This window comes from Trichosurus vulpecula, chromosome 1 (genome assembly GCF_011100635.1).
Source record: "Trichosurus vulpecula isolate mTriVul1 chromosome 1, mTriVul1.pri, whole genome shotgun sequence".
In the NCBI taxonomy this organism is placed as follows: domain Eukaryota; kingdom Metazoa; phylum Chordata; class Mammalia; order Diprotodontia; family Phalangeridae; genus Trichosurus; species Trichosurus vulpecula.
The window spans coordinates 110994796-111021698 of NC_050573.1; positions in this window are offsets into that span (position 1 = coordinate 110994796).

Here is a 26903-nt window from a genome sequence, read left to right on the forward strand (position 1 = left end):
GTTAATTAGTTGATGACTTGCTTAGAGTCCAAATCCCAATGTTCAATAGCTGATGGGCCCTGAACAAGTAATGTAACTTCTGTAAGAAATAGTGTCCTCTTCTACAAAATGGGATGAATAAATACTGCTGGTCTGACTATCTCAAAGCTAGGCCAGGTCCATCCCATCCTCAGGATTCTAGTGGTGTCTCCAAGGGGTGAGGAAAGTCTTTTTTTATTTGTTTGTTTTAACTGTTTTCAGTTTTAGCCTCTATTCCTGGTGTGTTTCCTCTTCTCTATTTCTCCTTCTTGCAAGTGGCTAGCACCTCAGTTACGTTTAACCAATTAATATCAATTGGCTTTTGTAAAGGGATTTTTATTTCAAAGATATAGCAATAATATAGTATAAATATACTATACATAAACAATATATAAATTTTGTTGTATATTATAACATATAATATATAATATTTAAATATAAATATATAGATATACATAATATTATATATTATAGAGCAAAAACAATTCCCCCAAATACTTTAATGCCATATTTTCCCCTATAATACTTTAGTCTCTGAGGAGAGTGAATTCTGACATAACACAGTTTCTACATATAACTGCTCCCACCAAGTTCAAGTCCAATTGTAATATCAGTGATAATTAGTCCTCATCTCATCTATCAGTAGGCTGGTTCTGAAGATTATCCTTTGCTTCTTAGGGAAATCAATACTATATTGACATCAAAACCTGTCACAGCCTTAACTCCTAGGCTCCTAGATGGCTCATACTCCTGATCTTCCAAAACTCAAAAATTTATAGTGATCTCCTTTATTTAAAATGAAGAAAGCCAAAACAAAGAAGCAAGGCCCATATTCACCAGGGCACATGTTGGCCTCACTTTGGGAGAGAGATCAGGGAGTCTTCCTTTATAGCATTATCTCTTGCCAGCATCCATGAGCCAGGGAGTCAACTGAAGAGATGTTATATCAAACATGGCCTGAGAAAAGGACAAAGGAATTCATCAGATAGTAATTTTTGAATGCACCTTCAGTACTTGTTCTACTACTACTTCCAATCGAAGAGGTTGCTATTCACCATGTGGTTAGCAGAACAGAATCGATTACCCAATGTGTGAGTATGTTCTAAATCTCTTAAAGGTACTGGCATTGCATGCCATCATGACCCTCCCGGAATCAGGCTCCCCAGCCTCTTCTACATGGGGGATGCTTCAGAGGTACTGTGCACGTGCTCAGAAAGACTAGGTTCAGCACCCACCTCAAATGACTGTTGGGAGGGTCAAATGGGATGTTGTGCAAAGCATCTTTTAAAGCTTAAATTTCTACACAGATGGAAGCTATTAGTATATTGTTTCTCCCCACTAACTCTTTGAGTTAGAGAAGGCAAGTATGAGTATTCTCATTTTTTTAGATGAGGAAACTGTCACCTAGAGAGGGGAACTGACAAGGACTAGGTCATCCAGTTCATAAAGAGTAATTTTAGGATTTGAACAAAGGTCTTTAGTCTCCAAATCTGGTGCTCTTTCTACTATACCATGTTGCTATCTACAACTTAAGGTGTTACAGCAATAATCAATTTTATCAGGAGCAATGTTTGCCTGATGATAATTGGTAAGATAGTGGCCTTCTCAGTAGAATTACAGTTAACATAAGGGGTGGAGCCAATATGGCGGCTGGAAAGCAGGGACTTACTTAAGCTATCCCCCAAATCTCTCTAAATACCTGTAAAAAAGGATCTGAACAAATTCCAGAGCTTCAGAACCCATGAAATAGCAGAGAGAAACAGGTCTCCAGTGCAGGAGAGCCTGGATGGTCTCCAGGAAGGGTCTATCACATGGTGCTAGGAGCAGACTGCAGCCCAGCATGGGCCATGCCGGGACAGACCAGATCAGGAGTTAGCTAGCCAAACAGGCCTTAAAGTGATGAATCACTGAGCTGTGGCAGTTGCCACACTTTTCGACCCACAAATGCCAAAGACCAGGTTAGTGGGAAACTGCAGGGTCAAGTTCAGAGCAGTCTGGCCATCATTCCTGGGGGTGGCAGAAGTGGTGCAGCAGTGGTGGTGGCAGCAGCAGGAAACTCCTGAAGCTGCTTCCAGAGCCTCAGCATCAGCTGCTCCCCGAGTCCCTGGCTCACATGGTGGGAGGAATCTAGCAGCAGATCAGAGCGGGAGTGCAAGGAGTGATTTGTGGGCACAAAGGCAGGTTCTCTTGCTGTGCCCTGCTTGGATTTGCATTGCAGTTGTGGTGAGCACTTCTCAGAGGAGGAGGAGCACTGCTGCCACAGCCTGGGCTAACTTTGGAGTAGAAGTAGCTCTGAAAACAGCAGTGCTTGGACCCTAAAGCTTGGGACAAAGTATCTCTACTCTACAAGCAGTCATACCCCAACAAAAAGCTCAAGGGTCAAGTAGGTCAAGGCTGGGAACATGAACAGGCAGTGAAAACAAACTCAGACTCAAACTCAAACTCTAGATTCCTTTTTTGGTGACAAAGAAGATCAAAACATACAGTCAAAAGAAGTCAACAAAGTCAAAGAGCCTACATCAAAAGCCTCCGAGAAAAATATAAATGGGGCTCAGGTCATGGAAGAACTCAAAAAGGATTTGGAAAAGCAAGTAAGAGAAGTAGAGGAAAAATTGGGAAGAGAAATAAGAGTGATGCAAGAAAACCATGAAAAACAAGTCAATGACTTGCTAAAGGAGACCTAAAAAATACTGAAGAAAATAACACCTTAAAAAATAGACTAACCCAAATGGCAAAAGAGCTCCAAAAAGCCAATGAGAAGAAGAATGCCTTGAAAGGCAGAATTAGCCAAATGGAAAAGGAGCTCCAAAAGACCACTGAAGAAAATACCACCTCAAAAATTAGATTGGAGAAAATGGAAGCTAGTGATTTTATGAGAAATCAAGATATTATAAAACAGAACCAAAGGAATGAAAAATGGAAGACCATGTGAAATATTTCATTGGAAAAACCACTGACCTGGGGAATAGATCCAGGAGAGATAATTTAAAAATTATTGGACTACCTGAAAGTCATGATCAAAAAAAGAGCCTAGACATCATCTTTCAAGATATTATTAAGGGAAACTGCCCTAATATTCTAGAACCAGAGGGTAAAATGAAATGCAAAGAATATACCAATTGCCTCTTGAAAAAAGATCCCAAGAAGAAAACTCCTAGGAATATTGTCCCCACATTCCAGAGTTCCCAGGTGAAGGAGAAAATACTGCAAGCAGCCAGAAACAATTTGAATACTGTGGAAACACAATCAGAATAACACAAGCTCTAGCAGCTACTATATTAAGGGATCAAAGGGATTGGAATATGATATTCCAGAGGTCAAAAGATCTAGGATTAAAACTGAGAATCACCTACCCAGATGCTCCAAGGCAAAATATGGATTTTCAATAAAATAGAGGACTTTCAATCTTTCTCAGTGAAAAGACCAGAGCTGAATAGAAAATTTGACTTTCAAACATAAGAATCAAGAGAAGCATGAAAAGATAAACAAGAAAGAGAAATCATAAGGGACTTACTAAAGTTGAACTGTTTTGTTTACATTCCTACATGGAAAGATGGTGTCTGTAATTCATGAGACCTTTCTCTGTATTAGGATAGTTGAAGGGAATCTACATATATATAGACAGGGGGCACAGGATGAGTTGAATATGAAGGGATGATATCTAAAAAATGAAATAAATTTAAGGGGTGAGAAAGGAATATATTGAAAGAGGGAGAAAGGGAGACATAGAATGGGGTAAATTATCTCATATAAAAGTGGCAAGAAAAAGCAGTTCTGTTGGAAGGGAAGAGGGGGCAGGTGAGGGGGAATGAGTGAATCTTACTCTCATCAGATTCAACCTGAGGAGGGAATAACATACACACTCAAATGGGTATCTTACTCCACAGGAAATTAAGAGGAAGGGGATAAAAAATGGGTGGTGATAGAAGGGAGGGCAGATAGGGGGAGGAGGTAATCAAAAGCAAACATTTTTGAAAAGGGACAGGGTCAAGGGAGAAAACTGAATAAAGGGGGACAGGATAGGATGGAAGGAAATATAGTTAGCCTTTCACAACATGAGCATTGTGGAAATGATTTACATAATGACACAGATGTGATCTATGTTGAATTGCTTATCTTCCTAGGGAGAGTAGGTAGGAAGGAAAGAAGGGAGAGAATTTAGAACTCAAAGTCTTAAAAGCAGATGCTCAAAATAAAGTTGTTTTTTTGCTTGCAGCTGGGAAACAAGATATAAAGGGAATGGGGCAAAGAAATCTATCCTGCCCTACAAGAAAGTAAGGGAAAAATGGATGTGGGGCATGGGGTGACAGAGGGAGGGCTGACTGGGGAACAAGGCAATCAGAATATATGCCATCTTGGAATGGGGGGAGGGTAGAAATGGGAAGAAAACTTTTAACTCAAAATCTTGTGGAAATCAATGTTGAAAACTCAAATATTAAATAAAAATGATAAAATTAAAAAAAGAATTACACTTAACATAGCTAATGCTCATCAGAACCAGAATGGATATTCACTTCTACTCATTCCAAGGACAGCTTTTTTCTACTGCATCACATTTACTTCCTTTTTATATTAATGCTTTCTGGTCCTCAGACTATCATTCAGAAAATTATTGCCTGTTGACACTCCAGAGATTTTATACAATCAATGATGAGAATCTCATGCAAATGGGCTTTGATTCAAATGTTAGTTCATGACTTACTCACTCTATGGTCCAGCTAAATGATTTCCTGCTACTCTTCATATATGAAACCCCATTTCTTATTTCTATGCCTTTCTTCCACATCTGAAATGCACTTCCTCTTCACCTCCACCTCTTAGTTACCTTCAGAAATACTCTCATATGCCATCTCCTACATGAGCTTCTTGCTGATACCCCCAATTGTTCATATCTCCTACCACTTATCTTGTATTTATTTTGTATATAATTTACATATGCTTATACATGTACATGATGTCTCCTTTTATAAAATGGAAGATCTATGAGGGCAGGGACTGCTGCATTTTTGTCTTTGCATTTCCATTACCCAGAACACTGCCTGACACAATATTTTTCTCCTCTCTCTTGACACCATACATATATATATATATGTATGTATATATGTATATATATGTATATATATGTATGTATGTATGTATATATATATATATATGTATACATGTGTATGTATATATGTGATATATATATATACACATATAATATATATAGACACATAAGACATATAAGTCTGAGAGGTTAATTTAACTTTCTCAGTTTTTCTTATCTATACCGCGAGGCAAAAATCATCACATTTGTGCTACCTGCCTCTGACAGTAGCTGTGAGGACATCACTTCACAAGGCTCAAAGCCTCATAAAAATGGGAGTTGTGAACCTTGACAAAGTTATTGAACATAAGAAGATCAATTCATCTGTTGGTGAAGAATATAAATAAGCTTTTCCTTGGATTTATACAGAATGTCTAACCTTTGACTCTGCTCTGATTTTTACCAACCTTTTTACTCACTCATCTTGTCTCCAGATTCTAACAATTATGCAGGGATTTCCAGTCTGAGCTATAGTTATTCTCAAATTGAAATAAAAAATACTTTCAAGTATTCAGATTCTCAAATGGATCTGTGATCTCATCAATTTAGAAATTTCATCCAACAGTGCAGATTGCAGCCTATTCATGTTTACCTATTCTATGTGACTCAAATTCATGCAGTCCCTAAAATTTGCCAAAAGGAGTGCATTCAACATGCTAAGTAAAAGCCTTCTTTTTCTCCTACATTTCAAAGCTACTAATGGAGTGTTCAGATTGTCAAACTCACACCCATCATTTTTGCCTGGTGAACACACCACCTTCTCTTTTTATCACTCAATTCCTTGAAGATACTTTTTATTCATATTTTTCTTTGGAGTTCATCATTGATTATGTGTTGCACCATGTCCCCCTCCATTGTCATCAATAAGAAACTCAGATTCAGTTCATTGTTGCCAGTGGTATTCCTTCTCATAGCCATAGCAAAACCAATAGAATGTTAGTATTAAAGTATTGGCCTTTTTATGAGAAACTTGGGAATCCCAAAAGGAGGTAAAAAAATTTCCCAAAAGCAACCCAAGCTACTCTACCTCTTCATGGGCAACTATGTATTCAACTCATTGTTCATCTGCAGTATCTGTCCCAGAGCTTGTGGACAAACTCTGTAAGGTGCCCATTCAAATGCATGTTAAAATCTGCGCAACAGATATTTTTCATCCACTGTGTCTTTTCTATGTGGGTGAACAAGTCAAAGTCCTTTGAAAGTTTATAGATTTATACTAGGAGATTCCATGTTGTTTTAAGGTTTGATACAATCTATCCAAAAACAGGAACATCTGGGGACCTCATCATCCTCAGGGAATCTCTCTTCAAACTGGATTATACATCATATCTCCTCTCTTCTTTTCTTTTCTTTTTTTTGCAGGGGGGGAGTGCAGGGCTGTTGGGGTTAAGTGACTTGCCCAAGGTCACACAGCTAGTAAGTATGTCATGTCTCTGAGGCCGCATTTGAACTCAGGTCCTCCTGACTCCAGGGCCGGTGTTCTACTCACTGCGCCATCTAGCTGCCCCCATATCTCCTCTCTTACCAGAAACAACTTTGCGAGCCTTAATTTCCCTGCTTTATGCCTGATATTTGTTATGAGAGAGTTGTTGACTTGTATATATAAATGATTTTCTTTTTGGATAGATGGGAGAGTAAGCTTATAGGTATGTAGTTATTAACATTCTCTCAGCCACTTTTTTCAGCGTTAAAAATGTTCATGATTTTCCCTTTCTGCTGGCATCTTTCCTTTATTTGAGTAACTTGTATATTGATTTCTTTATGCCCTCAAAATTGTATCTGCTTCATCATAGGTCTCTCATATATACACTTCATCACATCTTGCTCCTTTTTTCATTTGGGTACAGCGAAGTGACATTTTTGACTACTTCTACCTCTGAGCCTGGGATATTAGGGTCCAAGTCTGTGGTTCCACAGTGCTTGATGGAGAAAACAATCTGTTGAAATGGTTTTTGCAAGGATTTAGCATTTTTTTTCTGCTTGTGGTCCTATATCCTCAAATGCCCTTGGGATATATTTGCTTATTTGGTAGTCTTGCCAAGTTTTTCTTAAATTGGGTTTATCCTCAACTGCTTCTGTCTATTCTTTATGATATGATACTGCTCATAATTATCCATCAACCTTCTTTGGAGAATTTTACATATAAGTTTATAATCTAATGCAGCATTGCCTTTGGCATTCCATTTTGGAAAATATGTCAGATGTTTGCTAGCTAAGGTGCTCTCTGGGCTCCTTCGTTCTCTTTGTTGTGGCAATTAATTTACATTCATTAAACTTCTAGGTGTAATTATTACAGCCAGTTGATGTCATTTCTGTTATCCATTTCCTGTTTTTTTTTTTTTATTTTCAATTACTTGTTTAAATAGTTTTAGGTTAAGTGAATACAATTGTATGCCACATCTCCACCCTCCCCTTTTTTGTCTGTTTAAAATCAGACAATCAACTCATCAGAATTAAGCTCATCATTAGTAAAAAATAAATCAGAAAAATCTATTGCAACCTAGAAGAGTCATGAAATTTTATCTCACACTTTAATTAATTAGAAACAATCAAGTAATATCCTATTGAATACTTTGGTGTTAGGATAGGGTTTGGGGTGCAGAAGAAGGTTAGTGCTCAACAATATTAGTTCCTACTCTTAGCTTTAACATTCCTACCTAGTGCTCTTATGCCCATCAAAAAGTATCTTTAGGGGAAAAAAGGAGATGTATAAGCCATTTAGGGCAGCTAGGTAGCAACAGTGGATTGAGTGCCAGGCCTGTAGTGAGGAAGACCCCCTCTCCCTGAGATCAAACTCAGTATCAGACATTTACTAGCTGTGCGACTGAGTCACTTAACTCTGCCTCAATTTCTTCATCTACAAAATGAGCTGGAGAAGGATATAGCAAACCACTCCAATATCTTTGCCAAGAAAAACCCAAAGGGGGCACAAGAAGTCAGACATGACTGAAAAACAACAAGAAGAAGAACAATAAGATAAGTCATTTATTTGTGAATTTTAGGAAATGGGTTAGCATGGAGTGATAGATGTACTCATATAGGAGTCTGGAGACCACAGTTGAAGAAATATACTGATAAGTTTCCATATCTAGAGAGCATCAACCAGTGAAGACTATGTCACATCAGTATCAAGTGGAGAAAATAGGTATGTTTATATGAGAGAACTTTATATGAGAAGCTTCAGGAGAGGCATGATAGCTTTCTTCAAATATTTTAAGAGCTACCACATAGAAAAGGTATTAGAATTGTTCTATTGGATCCAGAGAACAGAGCTAGGAACAGTAGGTAGAAGTCACGAGGAGATAAATTTAGGTTTGATGTCAGTAACAATTTTTTAATAATTAAAACTATCCAAATGTGGAATAAACTGCCTTGAGGGTTGATTGGCTCCTTCTTCATTGGAGAGCTTCCATCAGAAGATAGATGACTACTTGTCAGATATTTTAGAGTGGGGATCTCTTTGGTGTTTGGTTTGGACTGGATGGCTGCTGAGGCACCTTGTAACTTTCAAATTCTCTGATCCTGAGGTCTTCGGATGCTCTAAAGGTGATTCTTCTTTGGGTAGAGGCTGAATTAGATAGACTTTAAGTTCCTTCCAATCTAGATGTGATTTTAAGTAAGATTCCTTCAAACTCTAATACTTTATCAGGCTATAGGTCTGTGATTCTAGGAATGTCAAAGAGGGGATTATGGGAAGAAGTTGCTAGATTGATAGCATCTTTGTTGCAGTTTACCTCTACTTTAAAACAAAACAGTGACACTATCTACCTTTCTCTCCATTAGAATAAAACTATCCCAGTGAGTCTGAATTCCTGTACCTGTACCTAAATGTGTAATCCCTTTCAAAATGTACCTATATTTTGTAATGGAAAAAATGAGACAAATTAACTACATTAAAAGAAAGATATTCTGAATAAGTTTAAAACCTATAATGATCCCAGAATATAGATATTCAAGCTTGCTACCCTCCTCTCCACAAAGAGGTATGGAACTACTTGACCTGAAAGGGTCTTTGTCAGACAGATGTGGTCACTGTTATCAGATATTTTTTCTTAAATTTTTTTTTCCCTTTGGTAGGTACAATAGGGGATGGAGGTGAGTAAAGGCAAGGGAAGAGGATATCTTCAGAAATGACTAATATCAAACCAAAATTTTCTGTTAAAAACTGAGGCTAGTTGATAATCTTATAGTTCACCATCTAGGTTGAAGTGAAGGGAGCCATAATTTCAAAGAACAGAACTTTCATATTTCATGCCCATTTGTTGATCACTGTTTTGCATGAACAGGACACACAGTAATTTCCTAATGTTTTAAAAATGTGAATTCCTTTGGGGCTCATTCAATAAAGTCAAAAGTCAGAGTGCTTAGGGGCTGGGAAACACACAATCAGTTTGTGGGAGAACCTAAAATACTAAAAGAGATGGGGTTTAGACTCTAGCTCTATAATTGGAAATAAAAACACATTTAAAGTCCTGGAAAAAGCTAGAAAATCACCTTGTTCATGTCAGAAAGAACGGTATTATTGGAGCAGGAGCAATGATTTTGAAAAATGGGGGAGAATGGATTATTGTGATAACAGCTCACATTTCTAAAAGGCTTTAAGCTTTACAATGAAGTACTTACATGACACCAGCAGACAAAAGAGTGCAGGATTGTTATAAGCATAGAAGGAAGGAAACTAGAAAGTATTTCTAGAGATTAAACTCAAGGCAAGGAAATTGAAACCTTGGGGTATATATTTGGAACTAGTTGATGGACCAGACACAAAAAACGGTGATTCATGAATCAACGTTCCTATCACCGCTTCCTTTCCGGACCAGGCTCTGAGCAACAAGGAAGAATTGGCTACTGGGGGAGGTATAGTGGGAACCTTATAGGAAAAAGAACACAATATTTTAGCATTTGTGATAGTGGAAGAGAGGAAATCTGGGCATGGCTTGATGTAAACTCTAGAATTTTGAAGAACAGATTTGAAAACGTTCAAGGAAATTGTAAGCATTGTTTCCTGGCCTACGATTTTACAGGATGCTCTGACAATAATAACAGTGACAATACCAATGTTAGCTGACATCTACATAGCATTTTTCAGATTTACAAATGGTTTCATTTCTAAGATGTGAAAAGAACTGACTCAAATTTATAAGAATCACAGTCATTCCATAATTGATAAATGGCCAAAGGCATTCAACTGCAGACAGGCAATTCTCAAGATAATAAATCTAAGCTATCTATAATTGCATAAAAATAGAATGCTTCAAATCCCAGAAAATGCAAGTTAAAGGAACTCTAAAGTACTCTCTCACACCTATCAGCCTGGAAAAGTTGAAAAAAAAATGTATATATATATATATATATATATATATATATATATATATATATATATATATATATATATTTCAGGGCCTGTAGATAAAACACATACATGAATTTATTCTTACAGGGGCTGTGAGTTGTCCCAGCCATATTGGAAAGCAGTTTGAAATTATATTTCAAATTGCGCATTCCAATTGACCCAACAATATCATTACTAGTTCTGTACTTTAAAAACATCAAAGAAAGGAAAAAAATCCAAATGTACAAAAATAATCATAGCAGTTTTTTTGTGATGGCAAAGAGGATTCTCATCAACTGGGTAATTTCTGGACAAATTATAGCATATGAGTGTAATAAAATTCTATTATGTTCTGAAAAAAATAAAAGGAATGACCTCAGAGAAACCTTGGAAGATTTATATAAACTGATTCAGAGTGAAATGACAATAGCCAGGAGAACAATTTATATAATAACAATTTTTTTTAAATGAGCAAAAGGAAAGACTTAAGCCCCATTCATCAAAACAGTTACAAACCATTATTCCAAAGGGCAAATGAAGAAGAATGCTCCATACCTCCTGACAGATAGGTGATGACCTAAAGATGCAACATAAGTCATATTTTTATGGGGCAGTTAGGTGACAGTTAGTTTTCTGGGCCTGGAGTCAGGAAGACTTCTGTTCAGATCCAACCTTAGTCACTTACATGCTGTGTAGGTCATCTAATTTCTATTTACCTCAGTTTTTTTCATCTGTGAAATGATCATAATAATAGCACCTACCTCTCAGGATTGTTATGAGGATTAAATAAGATAATGATTATAAAGCACTTAGCACAGTGCCTTCATGTAGTAAGCACTATATAAATGTCAACTAATATTATTGTCATTATTATTGTTATTATTATTTTGGGCATGTCCAATAGGGGGAGTTTGTTTTGCTCGACTGCGCATATTTTTATAAAAGATTTCATTTTCGTTTTTCCCAGAAGGAAGTGAAAATTAATGCTTGTTAATTGAAAAAAAAAACATAACTCAAGAAAGTTCCTAAGAGACAGACAAAAAGGAAAAAAGAAAGAGTTACACAGAGAGAGACAAAACAGTAGTGCCGTCCTCTTAGGCATCACAGATTTGGAGTTGGCAGCATTCTTCAAAGTGATCTTATTTGATTTACTCCTACTCCCACTCAACTTCCATGTAAGAAAATTGAGACACATAAAACTTAAAGCTAAGTTGGTGCAGTGGGTAGAGTACCAGCCCTGAAGTCAGAAGGCCTGAGTTTAAATTGAGTCTCAGACACTTACTACTTGTGTGATCCTAAGCCAGTCATTTAATGCTGTTTATTTCAGTTTTCTATGTAAAATGAGCTGAAGAAGGAAATGCCAAACTACTCCACTATCTTTGCCAAGAAAACCTCAAAATGGGGTCACAAAGAATTGGACAAGACTGAAACATGAGTAAACAACAACAACAATTTGGTATGGAGGGGACCCTGGATACCCCAGGAGTGTGCCAGCAGATTACAAGATCTGCCAGGTCCTGTCAAGCTAAAAAGATATCAGATGTATGTCCAATGATGAACTGTAAGTTCCCATTAGCCTGTGAGCTCTTGAGAGAACATAGTGTCTTTTGTCTTTCTTTGTATCCGCACAGCTTAGCACGGTGCCTAGAACATAGTAGGTGGCTTAATAGATGTTTATTGATTATCTGGTTGACTGCCCTTTGAGGAACAGCTGAGAAAAGTCTGGGGAGGCTCACCCCTACATGTTAGTTGACAGGCAATGAGCTTTCTAGCCAGATCAACTAATTAAGACTTTCTGTGAAATCACAGAATGATTGTGATATGCACAGGTGAATGGACTCCTCATATCATAGATGTTAGGAGCGATCTCAGAGTCCAACTCATACTTGAACAAGAATCTCTGGTCCAATACATCTGACATGCTGACATTCATTGAAGTCCCTCAAGTGAGACAAAAACCCACTCCTTCTGGAAACAGCTCAGCCTACTTTTGAATAGCTCTAGTTGTCAAGAAATGTTTTCTTACATGAAGCCCAAGTATGCTCTCTTCTACTTTGTTTTTCCTTCTGGAGCAAAGCAGCACACGTACAGTATATTCTTTCTTAACTACCATAACTTTACAAATCCTAAAAGAAAGCTCTTGTGTCACCAGGACTAATCATCCACAGTTCCTTCAACAGATCTTCAAATGGCATGTTTTGATACACTTCAACATCCTGGTCACCCCATTTGAACACTCACCTGTTTGTCAATCCCTTTTCAAAAGTATGGCATTCAAAACTGAACATAATGCTACAAATGTGGTCCAACCAGGACAGCACATTGGATCTAGACACTGTGTCTTTCTTTATGCAATATAAATTTCCCATTAACTTTTTTGGCTTCCTTATTTTCACAGTTGACTTATAAGGAATTTACATTTGACTAAAACCTACAGATCATTCTCAGATTGACCTTCAAACCAGCCATCCCTCCCTTACTCTTCCCATGTGAAGTTAATTTTTTAACCCAAGAGTAAAGCTTTTCATTTCTCTTTATGAAATCCCATCATATTAGATTTGGTCTATTTGGGTCTTTGTCTAAAATCTTTGTCCTTTGGAACTTGCCATCCAACATTGATGGAATCATTTATACTAGAAGAACTGCTGAATAAACAAATATTTAATTGATACCAGTGAGATCTTACTCCAACTTTTTTCTTTATGGTTTTAAATATTATAATTATTTTATTTTATCAGAGGCAGCATGCCACTGCAAAGAGTTTCCCTTAATAACAGCAAGAACTGGGGTCAAGTTCCACCTCTGCCATGTAATGGCTATTGACACTATACATGTAACAACCTCTCCGTGCCAAAGGAAAACTTTTATGACTATAAGTTGTAAATCAGGTATATGCATTAATTAAGAAGTATCTCACCAGGAACTCCCTATACCAAAGAAATCATAGGTCCATTTTTAAAAGGAATAAAAATTTATACAAGTTCCTGAGACTTACTGCAATTAGCTAGGATGATCCTTGAGGAGACATCAGGCACATAAAGCTCAAACCTGGGCCTATAGTTGAAGCCTTTCCAGCCCTCAATTACCCATCAGAATTTGTGTTCCTGCTGGTATAACTTTGAAAAACTCCATGTCATTATGAGATTTCAATGGAATCAACATAATTGGCTCTTCAGTGTCTTAAGGTCAGATTCTAAGTCTTTTGCTTAGGTAGTCTTCTTTACAATGCTTAGCACAGTGTGGAACAACCTCTGAGTATTCAACAATTATTTCGGAGAAATCATAAAATCTCAGATTTTGAAGGGTCAAAGTCCAACTTATTGAATGTGATTCAGTCTATATTAGATAACAACATCACAGAATTTCGACAATTTCTTGGATCTCAGAGGTCACCTGATCCATTCTTTACCCAAATCGTGAATCTACATCTAGAAAAATGCCTGACAAGTGAAGCCTATTAGAAAGTATCACATGAGAAGAAACTCACTACCTCTGGAAATAGTCCATCCTACTTCTAGACTATTTTAAGTGTTAGGAAGACTATTTCTTTTTCTTTCTTTCTTTCTTTCTTCCTTCTTTCCTTTCTTCCTTCCTTCTTCCTTTCCTCCTTTCTTCCTTTTATTTTCTTCCTTTATTTTCTTCCTTCCTTCCTTTCCTCTTTTCTTTCTTCCTTTTTTCTTCCTTCCTTTTCTTCCTTCCTTCCTTTTCTTTCTTTCTTTCTTTTTCTCTTCCTTCCTCTTTCTCTCTCTCTCTCTCTCTCTCTCTCTCTCTCTCTCTCTCTATCTCTCTCTCTCTCTCTCTCTCTCTCTCTCTTTCCCTTTCTTTCTTTCCCTCTTTCTTTCTTTCTTCTTCCTTACAATGAGCCATGCTTTACCTCTCTGAAACTTCTGCCTATTGCTCCTAGTTTTCCCCTCTGGGTACAAGCAGAGCAAGAACAATACATCTTCTACATGAAAGCCCTGCAAATATTTGAAGGTAGTGATTTTAATTACTTAACACTTCTCATCAGCAGGCTAATAAGTCCCAGTTCCTTTAAGCAATGATTATATAAAATGGCTTTGAATTCCATTATTATTTTACTTTCCCTTCTATCTATCATTGTCCATCTTAAATGTCCTGTCCATTTTAATTGGGTTGCTTTGACCTGGACACACAAATCCAAATGTGTTCTACCCAAGGATAGAGTATGGTAGAATATTTGGCCCCCAGGTTCTCTATGTCATGGCACAATACAAATTCCTGGATGCTCCTTAATATAGAGAACATTTCTGTTCATTTTTCCACATCAACTGCCATTTTCTGGAGGATATCGTGTGCTTACGGTCAATGCTAAAATACAACACAATGTTTAAGAGCATAACAGGATATCCTATATGAATAGTAGTTGCCTTCCAGGGGTAATAGTCAGGACTTCAGAAACACAAGGGAGAGAATGAAAGGAAGCAACCACATAAACTAACTTTCTTAAGGTTTCATACTTCTTAAGTTCAAGAGGAAGTTCAAAGGATGATTCTGCACCTTAAACAGCATCAGTGATAAGAAGCCAAAAGCATTCACATCTGTGGTTTAATCAACATGCTTATTCTTGAAAGCAAAAAGGTGACTTGGAAAAGGGAACTGCCCCCGAAAGCCATAGGAAAGTTTAAAATAGATGCATGGTATTTCAAACTCTTGCCAAAGACAATAATAGATTCATCATCTTTCTAATCCTTTAGGGAAACGGACAGGTGACTGAAAGGTCCTGGCATAAACTTTTTGTGTTGTAGGGAGACAATAGCTTTTTGTCCCCCCTAGATAACCTTGGAATACTCCTAGACATTTTACCTCATGTAAAATATGGAAAGAAGAATCAAAGGGTGATGACGAAAGACGGAAGGCAAAAACAAAATTGTTTACAGGCATGAGAGTTTTCATGGCACAGTGGAAAAGTATTTGAAGTCAGAGGATCTGGGCTCAAAATCTGCTCTGCCATTATAACTAGTATGACCTTAGGTGGGACTCTTACCTTCATTTGGGCCTTAATTTCCTCATATCTGAAGTGAGCAGGAGCTAAATTATGGTCCCTTCTATTATCCTTTTAAACCTCATTTTAAAAAATGATCATAGTTTTAAGAATCCAATTACTCTGCACTTTTAGGACTGATAAATAGTTACTTTCTATTTTTAGGCATTCCTCTCATTCTCTTCAGGGAATCACAGCTTTCATAGCTAGAAAGTTGTCGGAATAGATGGAAAATCTGCAGTCAAACAGAACATCAAGTTAAATTGGTGCACATTTCATTATTTTCCGTTTAAATGTTGTTGTTTTGTAAAAAAGGTGAAGGGAACATTAGTTTTGCTTTAGGTAAAGATATTGACTACTTTAGACCTGAGGTCAAAGTTCAACCATTAAATTTCTCTATTCTCAAAATGGTGCAACTGGTGGTAAAAAAAGGAACAACTAAATAATCAAGTTGTTTTCCTGCCTGTAAAATGGGAGGAAGCATATTACAGTATCATGAAGATTGTACCAGGAATAATAAGATATGACTTATAGTCCTAATAATGCTACTTACTAGCTATGTGGCATGGGCAAGTCAGTTCTGGTCTCTGGGCCTCCATTTCTTCCTTTGCAAAAAGAGGATGTTGGATTAGATGATCCCTAAAGTCCATCTACTTATATCAATGATTCTAAATCACATTTGTTGTTAGTATCTACAACATTTTTACCAGCCTGAGGATATTGTTTGCCTAACTGATTCACCCACCCGATATGATATAGACAATACAATTTTAAAGAATTGATTCCCTTTCAATCAATCAATACAAAAGCATTTATTAAGTACTGTACTTGCTATGTGACACTGTGCTGACTACTAGGAAGACAAAGAAAAAGACAAAGCACAAATATTTCCTTCTTTCAAGAAGTTTACATTCTAATTATTCTTCCCACTGTCTGAGAGTTTTCCAGTTCTTATGTGCCATGACAACTGCATGAAGCCACCCAATCTGAAATTTGGTGAAACTCCAATCCTTTCTATATTCATATGCTATATCATTGATCTGGCTGTGACCTCAAATTGTGCAACTTGGACTTTGATCATAAAATCTATTGGGTTTCTAGTGCAGTTTTTGACTGTTGCTGTTTTTATTAAGGACTTGGATGAAAGAACAGATGACATGCGTATAAAATTCATGGATGATATAAAACTGGATTGAAGTAATTTTCATGTTGAATATCTAAATCTAAGAAAATGAAATTTAATTTGATAAGAATATGTCTTACAATTGAGCTCAAAAAAGAAACTGTACAAATACGGTATGGCAGATGTGTCTAGCCTATATATGAAATCCTTTAAGATCTGGAGATTTTATATATACACTCACATGTACACATACATATACATTACAAGTATGATATCATAGCAAAGTAGCATAGCATAACGTAGTATTACATACAGCTAGGTGGCACAATACATAGAGCAGAAGGCCTGTAGTCAGAAAGATCTGAGTTCAAATCCCACCTCAGACCCTTATTAGCTGTGTGACCTTGGGGAAGTCACTTGACCCATATTGACCTCAGTTTCCTTATCAGTGGAGTCTTCAGGCAGAAGGTGAATGACGATCTGCCTTCAGTGTCTGTAAATGGGAGCTTGCTTCAAGTATTGGCTAGACCAGATGACCGCTTAGGTCCCTTCCAACTCTGCAATTTTATAATTGTGTGAAAACAACCACAAGAGAGGAAGAAAATAAAGGTATGGGTGGGACGTCAGCTTTTTCCCTTTATGAGCCAGAACTCACCCAAATATTACTTCTCTAGTGCGTCCCTTGATCCCACAACTGGTAGCGTTTCCTGCTCTTCCAAACTTTAATTACCTCATATGTTCTTTAATTACCTCCCATCTATTCTGTATATATCTTATATGTAGTTATATACATGTTTTCTCCCTCATTAGAGTATAAGCCCCATGAGGGAAATAAATATTTTCCATTTCTTTGTGTCTTAAGTGCTACACATAGGGTCTAACAAATAATAAGTGCTTAATAAATGCTTTTTGATGGATTAATATAGTTTATAGCTATTTATAAAAATGTAGCTATAGAAGTGCCATTGTTTCTCTTGGGCTAGATGTAATGTTAATGCCAGCTAGGATATATGTTACCTCTGGGAAAGGAACAAGTTATATTGGGCTACAAGATTTACCTCTAAGGTTCCTTTCAGGTCTAAATCCCATGATCCTACTTAATTATTATATTTCTCCCTGTACCCAAGGAAATGCTCTGCATGTAATAGGCCCTTAATAAATATTTTAAATGCAGTTTTCCGGGAAGCCAATTTCTCACCTTGTTTCTTCTCTCTCAGAAGCATCCTTACCTCTTCTCTCTCAATCCAATTAGTTGCCAGGTCTTCCCAGTTCCAGTTCCAAAACTTCTCTCACATCTGCTCCTAGTTGATCCATCCACCTGATATGATATAAATTATACCTGAATGTTTTAAAGAAGAATTTCTTCCTTTTCAATCAATTGATCGATCCAAAAACATTTATTAAGCACTGCAATCATCTCTCGCTCAGTCAGCCAGCCAATAAGCATTTATTAAGCACCTGTTATGTGTCAGGCACTGTGCTAAGTGCTCAGCATTTAAAGAAAGGCAAGAAACAGTCCCTGCTCTCAAAGAGTTCACAGTTAATATTCAGATATTTATCACATCTGTCCTGGATTATTGTAGCATCCTTCTAATTGATCCCTCCTCTCCAGTCCATCCTCCACACCACTGTCAAGACATTCTTCCTAGAACACAAGTCTGATCATGTCACTGCCCTTCAGGGACTTGAGTGATTTTGAATTATCTCTGTGATAAAAGAAAAAAGAAAACTGGCTTGCCGTTTAAAATCTTTCTCAATCTGTCTCCAAATAACCTTTCTAGGCTTACTTACTTTCCTCTGTACTCTTTATATTTCAACCAAATTAGCCTCTTTGTTGTTCCTTTGACATGACATTCCATCCTCTAAATCTTTACCTTTTTTTAGGCTATTCACTATGGCTGGAACACACTCTCTCTTCATCTATGCCTTGTATAATTTCTAGATCCCTAAACAACTTATGTTCCATCCTTTATGGGAACTGTCTTTTCTCTTTAATAGTTAATGCTCTGTTTTGCCTTCCCAAATTATCATATACATAGTTACCTTTTTGCTTACTTTGTTCCCCTTCTTCCCCCAGTAGGTGGTAAGTTCCTTGGGAGATAGGATTTTTTTTGTTTTGTCTTTGTATCCTCTCCTTCTAGGACAAAGTTTTATATATACATATAGATAGATAGATAGACACACATATATACATATACATACGTGTGTATATATGTACATGTATATATACATATACACATATATACATAAATACATATGTATAATACTGCACCTAATAATAATAAATAAGCATTTACTAAGTGCCTAGTATGTGCCAAACACTGTGCTAAGCACTGGGGATAAAAATATGAAAGTGAAACAGCCCCTGATCTCAAGAAAATAACATTCTGTGGAAAGAACTTAGGGGTTCCAAGAGGCAGAGATGAAAAGAAAGACCCGTGGGATAGACCACTTAAAGGCATAGAAGAGGGATACGGAAAGTCATATTCCGCTACCAGCAAGCAGCTCAGCTTGACTTGAGGGCAGAGTATATGAAAGGCAATATTGTGTCATTATCCTAGAAAGATAGTAAATGTATATTGTATTGGACTGTATGAAGTTAAAGCCTAAGGGCTCTCCATCCACAACTCTCAGAGGGGCAGAGACTCAGTGTCACATATCATCCTGAAATTTTATAGAGCAATAGACCCCACTTTCTACCAGGACCAAGAGAATCAGCACTGATAGAGAAATAGATAGATAGATAGAGAGAAAAATACATATTGGCTCTGATAGTTTCCAGATGCCAGATTCTAGTTGGAACATTAGTAGGTCTTTTTAATGAAAAGTGGTGAGCCTAACTTTAATGTTTAAGACCTATGAAAGGTATTGAGTACTTTCGTATCTCATAAAGGATAGAGTGAAATACAACTTTTTTATCTGTGTTGTAATTGGACACTCCTGGACTAGTGTCTTGAGACTGAAAAGACTGGGACAGAGTATGTGCAATTCCTCCTGCTGCCTAAAGTCTGTGCCATGAAGAAAATATAGCCAAGACTCGCAATTCCTATTACTTCTGTCATGAAAAAGATTGATCAGAGGACCCATAAAGTTTAATACACAATTAATAAAGTGCTTTGGTGAAGCCACCAACCCATTCTTCTCTGTGGTGACTGTCTAGACAAATGCCTCATCTCCAACCTCTAGGCCTAATGAGAATTTTAAAAAGAAGCATAAAGGAAGAAACACAAAAATTACAGCAAACTGAAAAGTCAAATCAGGACAATCTATGATTATTCTGTCAGGCAATATTCAGACTTTCTCTGTCCCATTCCAGGGCATTGAAATTTAGCCAAAGCTAAACTGGAAGGGACATGCATGTAATTGAAGTCAAGTTATTACTGAGGCTGCCATTACTATGAAAACCTCACTGGCTTACCCATAGAGTAGGACGTAGTCACTCGGAGAGGTTTTCATCTTCAAGCTGTTCACAGGCCTGCACTATAAATAGGTTTAACTTTTTCTAACACCTGGGAAATATTGTATAATAATGACAGTAAACACTGAGTTGTAATATAGTAATAGCTCACTATAACTGTAGTTGCTCGGAGTTGTTCAGTTCTTTCAGTTGTCTCTGGCTCTTCATGACCATATTCAGTGTTTTCTTGGCAAAGATACTAGAGTGGTTTGTCATTTCCTTCTCTGGCTCATTTTACAGATGAGTAAACTGAGGCAAATAGGTACCTTGATTCACATAGCTAGTAAGTGTCTGAGGCCAGATCTGAATTCAGGAAGATGAGTCTTCCTGACTTCAGGCCTGGCACTCTATCCACCCTGCCACCAACTGCCCTACTATAATAATACTAGGTATAATTGGGATATGGTATAATAATAATAAGCTATAATAAAGTAATAGCTCAATTTAAGCATAGTTGCTCAGTTACACTGACCTTTAAGGTTTATAAAGCATTTATCTAAAATATATGCATGATATATACATATATACATTATACATACTTGCATATATGCATATAGAGTGACTATATGTAATTTCATATATACTACATGTGTATAGACTATATAAATATAACTTATTTCTAATATATAGATATAGGCTATATATAAGACAATAACTATATATAAACTCACTTGATTCTTGCAACTCTTTGAAGTATGAACTATCATAGCCATTTTACAGATAAGGAAATGAATATAAAAGTTGAATGGCTTACCCATGGTCATAGAGCTGATAAATATCATAGGCAAGATTTAAACCCAGGTCTTCCTGACTCCAAGTTCACTTCTCTCCACTCTACAGCATAGCCTTGAGCATTGGTGTAGCAGCAATTACATTTGAAGATCTTTCCCACCCATTAATAGGCCATGTGACCTGCTTATGTCACAGGAAGCCTAAGTTACATGGAGGGAGGAGCTTCCTGACAGGTAAAGGAAGTTATGTCACAGAAAATGCTGAGAGAGAGAGAGAGACAGAGAGACACAGACACAGACACACAGACACACACAGACACACACACACACACAGAGAGAGAGAGAGAGAGAGAGAGAGAGAGAGAGAGAGAGAGAGAGATGGCTGCTGGCACCTGCCCTTGTGATTGTTAGAACTGAACAGGCTGACTTAGCTGTACTATGAGTTTGTTTTAGGGAAGACCCCAGTGGGGGCTCAGAGAGGTTTGGGGATGTTGAGGCTTCATGTTGTGATATTCTATATTGAATGTTTTGGGTTCCTTGCTGTTATGATGAAGTGGACTGACTGGCTGTGGGAACTGAGCATTTGGTTATGGGTTATGGTTCTCTGGTTTCTAAATAAATGGTTTGCTTCATCTACCTTCTATGTGGAGAGTCTCATATACTTTGTGATATAGAACTACATAGGCATATTCATTTGTTGATGTTGTGTTTATTGCCTTACTGTTTCAATTGGATTTTGGCATCAGCAGACCTGAGTTCCAGTCTTGATTCAGTCGTTTAATAACTATGTACCTTGGGTTAAACATTGCCTTCCCTGAGGCTCCCTTCCCTTCTCTATAAAATGAAAGGTCAGACTATATCAAAGGATATAAAGCTAGAAGGGACCCCAGATGTCATCTAGTACAACCTTCTCATTTATATGAGGGATACCTAGGATTCTTGGCACAGCACAAAGGCAGATGAGATTCAATTCCTCACTAGGAGCAGTAATATCAAGCACTTGTATGGTGCCCTAAATACTTCATGGGCGAAAGACCTCTGGTGCTTTTCAACTACTCAGCACTGATGGAGCCACACTGAACAGTGACAAGAACACGATCCTAGGGAGATGGGCTGAACACTTGCATAGTGTTCTCAAGAGACCATCAGCAAGCAATGCTGAAGCCACTTATATGCCTCAGCTTGTAATCAGTTCCTCTCTAACTGAAGAAGAGGTATTGAATGGCATCAAGCTCCTTTCAAGTGGCAAAGCACCTAGTGCTTATTCCATTCCAGCAGAGATCTTCAAGGCAGGGGGTCCATTGCTAATACTGAAGCTGACTCAATATTCTGCATTATATGGCAAGAAGAAGTCATCTCCAGGAGCTTGAGGATGCCTCCACTGTCCATCTCTATAAAGGAATAGGAAACAGGCTGTCCAGTGACAACCACAGGGGGATCTCTCTCCTAGTAATTGGGGCAAGATCCTTGCCAGAGTCCTTTTTAATTGGATGATTAATCATCTGGAAGATGCCTGAGAGTCAGTGTGGTTCCGGAAAGGGAAGTAGAAGAATCGACATAGTGTTTGCTGTCAACAGCTCCAGGAGAAATGCTAGGTTCATAACAGAAGCCTATACAACATTCATCGATCTGATCAAGGCCTTTGATGCTGGCAGTCACGAAGGCTTGTAGAAGATCATGGCAAAATATGCTTGCCTGGAGAAGTTCTTCAGTATTGTACATCAATTTCATGATGATATGCTTGCCCAGGTTCTGGATAATAAATGATGCTCTCGTGCTTTCTCAATTACCAAAGAGTGAAGAAGGGCTGTGTGCTTGCTCCCATGCTTTTCAGAATGTAGTTCTCAGCAATGTTGTTGGATGCTTTCAATGAGGATGAAAACAGCATTAAAGTCAACTACCTCACCAAGGGTAAATTGTTTAACTTGAAAAAGCTTTGTAGCCTTTGTAACCAAGGCTAAATCAGAGGGAGAATTGATGTGTGAGTTTTTGTTTGCAGAAGATTTTGCACTCAATGCAACCTCTGAGGCTGAGATTCAACAGAGTATGGATTGATTTTCTTCTGTTTGCATTAATTTTGGCCTAATAATTAACACCAAGAAAATAGAGGTTCTCTAAAGCCAGTGCTGCCCCATCCATATGTGGAACCACTGGTTACAGCAAATGGAGAAATTTTGGACTCTGAGAACAAGTTCACTTACTTTGACAATACACTTTCCAAGGATGTGCACATAGATGATAAGGTTGACACACGCATTGCTAGTAGTAGCTCAGTGTTTGAGAGTCTCTGAGGGAAAATATGGGAGAGAGAAGGCATTAGACTGCCTACCAAACTGAAGGCCTAAAAGGCCATTGTGCTGACCTCATTGCTATACGCCTGTGAAACCTGGACAGTCTATCAGTACCATGCCAAGAAACTGGATCACTTCCATTTGAATTGTCTTAGGAAGATTCTAAAGATCACTGGGCAAGATAAGGTACTGGACACTGAGGTGTTTTCTCAAGCTGAACTGCCAAGTATGTAAACTCTGTTTCAGAAAATGCAACTCCAATGGGCTGGATTTACGTTTGAATGACAAACATACATTTGCCTAAAAGACTATTTTACAGAAAACTTAAATAAAACAAGCGCTCACAGGGAGTTCAGAAGAAGTGATACTCTCAAGTGACACTCTCAAGGTCTCTTAAAAACTTTGGAATTGATTACGTGATATGGGAGACACTGGCACAAGACAGCCCAGAATGGCATGCCTGCAGTAGCTCAAATGAAATGTGAAATACGCAAATTCAGACATCTCCACTCCAAATATTCAAATGGACTATTTGTGCCCAACCTGTGGTAGAGCCTTCCTAGCTCACATTGATCTGATGAGCCAGACACACTGTACCTTGACTCCAACATAGTGATCTCATTTTGGGCCACTTTGAGCATAAAGGACAACAATTTTGTGGAGATCTTGCACAAGGTAAGCATTCACATGGTGGTCAGAAAAAGCAGTACAAGGACACTCTCAAGGTATCTCTGAAAAACTTTAATATTGTCTATGAGACGTGGGAAATGTTGGCACAGGACCATCCAGCATGGAAGAAGAAGGTGCCATACTCCGTGAGCAAAGCAGAATCATAGAAGTACAAAAGAAATGTAAGCTGTGCAAATTCAGAGCCACTTCTACTCTAAATGTTATAATGGACCATATTTGTGCCCAATCTGTGGTAATGCCTTCTGAACTGGTACTAGACTGATCAGTCACAGCTGAATACACCTTACCCTGACTCCAATGCTGTGATTGGTTTTCTTTGAAAACAAAGGATAAATACCAAACAACAATGCGACCCATGAAAGTGAAATGACTCGTCTGACATATAGATACCTAGTAAGTAGCAAAGCTCAGAGGTGAGCCACTGACCTCTGATTATAAATCCAGTGATTTTTCCACTGTATCTTATTTCCTCCCTTTCTAATGCCTTTTCTTCTACTAACAATCTATGGTTCTAATTCTGGGGGATGGAGTAGGGAGAGAGAGGAGTACTGTCACAAGCATTACTTTCTCCTCTACCCCAGAGTGGAAAGAGCTGATCCAATGTAGGTTTCCCTTTATTTATTTACTTTTAAAACCACATCTGCTTCTAGAGATGCCAACCCACAGCTATGGTCAGTGATTCCTGGCATTCTTGTTGCTGTGGAAAAAAAGGAGGCAAGTGGGCTCAAAAAGAATGTTTTCAATTGGCAAAGTGCCTCCAACAAATGGGAACAGGCAGAAGGCATTTCATGTCTGCATGTCACCGCGCCATGCCGTGTTGGTTTTCCTGCTTCAAGAATCCCCAGAGAATTACAGAGCTAGTAGCTTTCAGAGACTCATTCTGGGTAGTGCTAAAGGAAGAATACATTGAGCAGGTGGGGGTGGGGAAGAACACATGGACAGAAAATTGTGCCAGTGATGAAAATTAATTCATTAATGAAGTTTCAGTATTTTTTCAAAGTTACTTCAGCATAAATGGTTGTGGTAGTGCTAGTGATAGTGGCAGGGTGGTGTTGGGGTGGCGGTGGGGACAGAGGCAGTGATAATAATTGTTGACAACTAAAAGAATGTATATTGTTGAAAGAGCCCTTGACATGGAGTTATGTGAACTTGGTTTATACCTTGACCTTGACATTTAATAGTTGTATATCAAGGCACTTAATGCTCTGTCTCATTTTATTTTCCTCTGTAAAATGGAGTTAATAATGCCTCTGATATTTGCCTCATTAGGCTTTATGAGAAAAACAATTTTAAAATTAGAATTGTTATTAGTTAGGTTGGAGAAGATGAGTTGTCTCCCAAATTTGAAAGTTTTCAAAGCACTTTATGGTGTGTGGTTTTTGTTTTTGCTTTTTTGAAAAGGCAATCAGGGTTAAGTGACTTGCCCAGGATCTTAGAGATAGTAAGTGTCCTGTCTGAGGCTGGATTTGAGGTCTCTGGTGATCCTGACTCCAGGACTGGTGCTCTATCCACTGTGCCACCTAGGTGCTCCAAAAGCACTTTATTTAAAATAATCTCATGAACTAAAGAGTGAAAGTATCATTGTCCTCATTTTATCAAAGCAGGCGGCTGAGGATGGGAAGAGATGAGAAGACAGAAGGTTAGTTTTCTTCAAGTATTTGAAGACATATCACGTAGAAGAGGGATTATATTTGTTCTGTTCACTTCAACAGAGAACCACTGGTGGCAATAGGTAGACCTAGATCACAAGCTCATTTAAGGAAGAATTTCCTGATGATTAAAATTGTCCAACAGTGGAATGAGCTGCCCGATGAGTTAGTGAGTTGGACATCGCTGGAGACATTCAAGCAGAGGCTGGGTTATTACTTCTCAAGTGTGTCACAGAAGGAAATCCAACCAGGGGCTAGCAAATTGGACTATGAAGTCCCAAAGGTCCTCCCCAACTCAGATTCTAGAACTCTATGAGTCTGCTACCTGGTAAAGACACATTTCCCGTCTTCAGAAGCACATGCTTAGAAAGAATAGGCTTTGATTACACACAGCTTCCTGAACTCTCAAGGGGGGGAAGAAATGGGGGTGGGGAGAGAAGACACTCCTCTCTTCTTGCTCTATTGTCATTTGTTCTATATTTTAAGGCAGGGCTGTCCTAAATGCAATCACAGGTGGGGCAGGCCAGAAGTGTGATTTACGGGGCCACCTACAAGCATAAAATTTACATAAATCCTTTAGTAAATGAAGCCAATCTACCACAGAGCTCTCACTAAAATGGCAAATCAAAATACATTGTCTATTGTTTCAATAAAAACCTAAGGTTGGACGGCCCTGTTTTAAGAGTATCAATCATTATTGTTGGCTATTACCATGTGATTCACCATGATATAAATATGGACTAAAATATAGAACATGCTAAAATAACTTCAACATTCAATTTTCCTAGCCCTGGAATATTTTCATTTCTAATCTTGTTCTTTTTCCTCTTTGCCTTGCTCAGATAGTTCTATTTTGGATATTTATTGTGTTTGTAATTGGCCTAAAGAAAATCTTCCCAAGCTCCCATTCTGAAATATTTTTGGCTGGATGTTGTAGTATTCAAAGATAGTGGCCAGGCCTACTATCAGTAACAAGCTCAAATCATCTTAAGGACAAAGCATGTGTTCTAATACAGTATGCAAAAATGCAAAACAAAACATACCTCCCCCCCCCCCCCTCTCATCCTAATTTAAAAAGACACAAAACAAAAGTTTAGATAGAAAAGTTTGGCCAGTAAAAGGTTTTCTTCTAAAAAAAAATTCTAAACTCTGCCTGGTAAAATTAGCTCTGGTGCTTATTTTTAAACTTTCTTCAGAAATAGAAATATTAATCACTGATGGGATTCTACAAAAACAGTTTCAGAATTCACAAAAATATTGTAGTCTTTGTGCTTACAAAACTCTTTTTACCTGGTGCTGCTTGTTCTGTGCTCAGTGTAATTAGTACAGTCTTAGAGGCCTAGACATCAGAGTTCTAGTTTTGACTCTGAATGTAAGTTATACTAAAGTCTTGGGTTACAAACCACATACCTTTCTGGAACTGGGTTTTTTCAATGAATAACTGGTTCAATGGATTCAAAATCTTATCTGTGTGAGTATATCCTCTATCAGGATACCTCATAACCCCATCACACTTTCCCATTC